This window comes from Nicotiana tomentosiformis, chromosome 12 (genome assembly GCF_000390325.3).
Source record: "Nicotiana tomentosiformis chromosome 12, ASM39032v3, whole genome shotgun sequence".
Taxonomy (NCBI): domain Eukaryota; kingdom Viridiplantae; phylum Streptophyta; class Magnoliopsida; order Solanales; family Solanaceae; genus Nicotiana; species Nicotiana tomentosiformis.
In genome coordinates this window covers 29,204,332-29,209,534 of record NC_090823.1, presented here as the reverse complement: position 1 = coordinate 29,209,534, position 5,203 = coordinate 29,204,332, and positions in this window count along the sequence as shown.

Genomic DNA, 5,203 nt, shown 5'->3' with positions numbered 1-5,203 from the left:
ATATGCGCAACCACAGAAGTGGTCAAGGGACCGCAGAAGCGGGAATGGGCGCAGGTGCAACTCGTACGCCACAGGAGCGGGCATGCAGAAGCGAGCCATTCTTCCGTAGATGCGGATTTAGGCTAACAAAGGGAGAACTGCATCTGCGATGAACCTTCTGCAGATGCGGCCAAGGAACCGCAGAAGCAAAAAAATCACTGGGCAGAACCTTCATTTAAGTCGGGACTTAAGACATTTTGGGTTCATTTATTGTATTCCTTGGGCGATTTTTGGAACTCTTAGATAGGGGTTTTCACTAGATATTTGAGGTAAGAAATTTCTATCCAATGTAATCTAAATACATAGATTATGGGTAGATTTTAACATGTAAAATTATGAAATTTTTAGGTTTAGATGAAAAATCTAGGTTTTGATAAAAATGGGATTTAACCACGAATATGGTTATGGGATTGAGTGAAAATTATATATTTGAGTTTGTGAGGTTATGAGTAAAAACTTTCTTCAAACATTTTTGGAATCCGGGCACGTGGGCCCAGGGGTGTATTTTTAAGAATATTCTAATTTGGGTTGGGTAATTACTCTAATAGTTATATTATGAACTTTGGAACATGTATTGATCAATTTATACAACATTTGACTAGGTTCGGATTTTTCGGCATAGAGTTGAGGCTTTAGAGTGAATTTGAGGCCGGAAAGCGAGCTTTGAGATAAGGTAATCTCTTGTCTAACCTAGTAAGAGAAAATTTACCTTATAGGTGATTTAAATTAATATTTACTTCTAATTGTGGGGGCTACGTACGCACGAGGTGACGAGAGTCCGTGCGTAGTTACTAATTATGCTTATGTCAGGGTAGTTTGGGACACAAATCATGAAATACTTGTAATGTTTGCACCCTACTTATTATTAAAGTGCCTAAATTATATTGAAACTTGATAGACCGAATTTCACTTACTTGAGTTTTGGCGATTTACTTGACCGTTAATGGGAATTGTGCTTCTTTGTGTATTAGCCTTGTAATAACTTTTAAACCAAATGTTTATAAAGTACCCCCTCTTCTTGTAGAATAGGCCGAACGCCTCGGCAGTAGATAGATGTATCTATGGTTCATGCCGCACGACCCTTGGCAATATACACATTATTCTGGATTGGACCATACGACCTCGGTATAATCGTGCGTGATAATACTCGGAGTTTAATTATATTTGATATTATTTTATGCTTGAGAGGTTTAAATTATATAAGACAGAAATCGACTTGGGATTTACCATTGTGAAAAGATTATTTATTTTTCTACTTGTTATTGAGTTATTATTATTATTTACATAACTCATGATTATTTAGCATTTCTGTATTTTTACTGTTAGTCCATAGTAAGTGTCGATGTCGACCCCTCGTCACTACTTCTTCAAGGTTATACTAGATACTTACTGGGTATATATTATTTATGTACTCACGCTATATTTCTGCACTAACCATGCAGGATCTGAGGCAGGTGCATCTGGCAGTCTTACCGGTGCGCACCCCCTTTACCCTGAGGCTTAGTGGTGAGCTACTTCCTGAGCCGTTCTACAACACCTAGAGTCTCTCTTTTGCACTTATTTTCTGTCTATCTATATTTTAGACAATATTTAGAGTTTTGTATAATCTACTAGTTGCTCATACACTTGTGACACCAAGTCTTGGCACACATACTAGTAGACTTTATGGTTTTGGAGTATTTATATCACTATGATTGCACTCAGTTGCTTTCTTTTTATTTATTAATTTTTCTACTTCTTAATCTCTTAATAAATGGAATTTAATTACTTGGAAACCTATTAAAAGAGTAATCACGTAGTTAGTTCACCGTTGGCTTGCCTATCGGCGATGATGGGCGCTATCACAGTATTTAGGAGAAATTGGGTCGTGACAACATGGTATCAGAGCACTAGGTTCACGTAGGTCTCACAAGTTATGAGCATGCCTAATAGAGTCTTGCGGATCGATGTGGAGACATCTGTATTTATCTTCGTGAGGCTATAGGGTGTTCGGAAGCTACTCTTTCTTCATCTCCTATCGTGTTGTTGATGTTGTGCTAAGTATCTTTCTCTTACAGATGGTGAAAACGTGCTCGACATAGGTACCCGATCATTGAGTGATTGCTCCCCTAGTTGCTAGAGGTAGAGCTAGAGGCCGAGGGAGAGCTCTAGCTCGTGGTAGAGGATGAGGACATCCTAGAATTGCTCCAGTGATGCCACCAGTGGACCCAGTAGAGGATCCTATTATAGCAGGGGAGGTGCCTGCAGTAGAGCCAGCCCCGGTGGATTTCACATCCGCACTGGGATTTCAGGAGGTCATGGGCCGTATGATGTGGTTCATAGATTCTATGACTCAGGCTGGTTTACTTCCAGCACACCCCACCACATCTCAGGCGGAGGGGAGGGGGGCACAGACCCCTACCGCTCAGGCTCCTAGGCATTCAACTGCCATATATTAGACCCCGGGCACACTACCCATGGGCGAAGCTCATCCAATTGCAGCACCTATACCTGAGCCTAGACCAGCTGCGGTCGGCGATCCACAGAAGCTATTGGACAGATGGACTAGGCTACATCCTCCTGTCTTTGGAGGTGAGCAACATGAGGACCCCAAGGATTTTATTGATCGGTGCAGAGACAAACTACACAACATGAGGATATTGGAGTCCCACAGGGTGGACTTTACCACCTTTCAGCTGGAGGACAGGGCCCGTAGATGGTGGGAGTCCTATCTTCTTGGCAGACCAGCAGATTCTCCTCCCATGACTTAGGACTGGTTACTCCTATTTTTTTTGATAGATATATCCCGCCCTCTCAGAGGGAAGAGTTGCGGTTTCAGTTCGAGTAGCTCCAGTAGGGTCAGATGTCGATGACCGACTATGAGGAGAGATTCTCTGACTTGTCTCGCCATGCACTCATGGTACTTCCTACCAAAAAAGAGAGAGTGTGGAGGTTTGTTGTAGGTTTGCAATCTGGTATTCAGGCAACTATGGCCCGAAAGGTTGAGATGGGTACTTCTTATGAGCTAGTTGTAGATATAGCTTGGAGGATCGAGGGTGTACGTCAGTGTAGTCGAGAGCAGGCGATGAGGGATAAGCGATTTCGATATTCTAGAGAGTTTAGAGGTGCCCCGGCTGGGCAGAGGTCAGTTTGTGAGCTGTAAGTCTAACAGGCCCACATATCCAGCACCGCCGCCTCCTCGGGGTGATCCACTGCGACCTTATTTCAGCACCATGCCAGAGAGTTCCTACCGCCCATCAACTATATAGGGTCCCTCTAGTGGGTATTTAAGCCATCAGGGTCAGACTTCAGGTCAGTAGTCCACCATACCGAGAGGTTGTTTCGAGTGCAGGGATCTGAGTCATGTGCGTAGGTTCTGCCCCAAGCTTCGGGGCAAGGCAGTGCAACAAGATCAACCGCCTATGATTACAACACCACCTGCCACACCAGCCGTCCGGCCACCCAGAGGCGGAGGGCAGGTGGATAGGGGCCGTCCTAGAGGTGGAGGTCAAACAGGTGGAGGCCATTCATATGGCTCTCCAGCTAGATTCTATGATTTTCCGGCCAGACCAGATGCAGTAGCCTCAGATGCCGTGATCACAGGTATTATTTCTATCTGCGGTAGGGATGCTTCACTATTATTTGATCCAGGGTCAATATATTCATATGTTTTGTCTCTTTTTGCTCATTTCTTGGGCATTCCTTGTGAGTCCTTGAGTACTCCTGTTTATGTGTCCATATCGGTGGGCGATGCTTTTGTAGTGGATCGGATCTATCAGTCCTGCATTATTACCTTTTGTGGTTATGAGACTAGAGCAGATCTTTTGTTGCTCGATATGACTGACTTTGAGATCATCCTAGGCAGGGACTAGTTATCTCCATATCATTCCATCCTTGATTGCCATGCCAAGACTGTTACCTTGGCAATGCCAGAGTTGCCTAAATTAGAGTGGAAGGATTCGTTTGTCAGTGTATCTAGTCGGGTTATTTCTTTTCTGAAGGCTCGACACATGGTAGAGAAGGGTTGTTTGTCTTATCTAGCTTATGTTCAAGATACTACTATATACACTCCGATGATTGATTTAGTTCCCGTAGTCCGAGAGTTCTCCGATGTGTTTCCTTCTAATCTTCCAGGCATGTCACGAGACTGTGATATTGATTTCTATATTATTTTAGCTACAAGTACCCAGCCTATCTCTATTCCACCGTATCGCATGGCTCCGAAAGAGTTGATGGAATTGAAGAAACAACTTGAGGAGTTTCTAGCAAAGGGGTTCGTCAGACCAAGTGTGTCGCCTTGGGGTGCACCGGTGTTAAGAAGAAAGATGGGACTATGCGGATGTATATTGATTTCCGCCAGTTGAACAAAGTTACCATTAAGAACAAGTAGCCGTTGCCTCATATTGATGATTTGTTTGACCAGTTGCAAGGTGCTATGGTGTTCTCCAAGATCGACTTGAGATCGGGGTACCATCCGTTGAACATTCGTGATTGGGAAGTTCCGAAGACGACTTTCCAGACTAGATATGGCGATTATAGGTTTCTAATGATATCCTTCGGTTTGACTAATGCCCCGACGGCGTTTATGGATTTTATGAACCGAGTGTTCAGGCCATATATTGATTTGTTTGTCATTGTCTTCATTGATGACAATCTAATCTACTCGCGTAGCATGGAGGAGCACGGACAACATTTGAGAGTCGTGCTTCAGACCTTGCGGGAACAGAAGCTATATGCTAAGTTCTCCAAGTGTGAGTTCTGTTTGGATTATGTGGCATTATTGGGGAATGTTGTATCTAGCCAGGGTATTAAGGTAAATCCCAAGAAGATCGAGGCAGTTCAGAGTTGGCTTCGTCCTACCACGACGGCTGAGATGAGGAGCTTCTTGGAGTTAGTAGGTTATTATCGTCGGTTTGTGGAGGGCTTATCATCTATTGCTGCACCTTTGACTAGATTGACCCAGAAGGGTGCTCCGTTCCGTTGGTCCGATGATTGCGAGGTGAGCTTTCAGAAGCTCAAGACTGTATTGACTTCAGCACCAGTGTTAGTGTTGCCTTCCGATATAGGGATGTATATTGTGTATTATGACACTTCACGCATTGGTTTGGGTTGTGTATTAATACAGGAGGGGCAAGTTATTACATATGTTTCACGTCAGCTGAAGCCCCAATAGAAGAATTACACT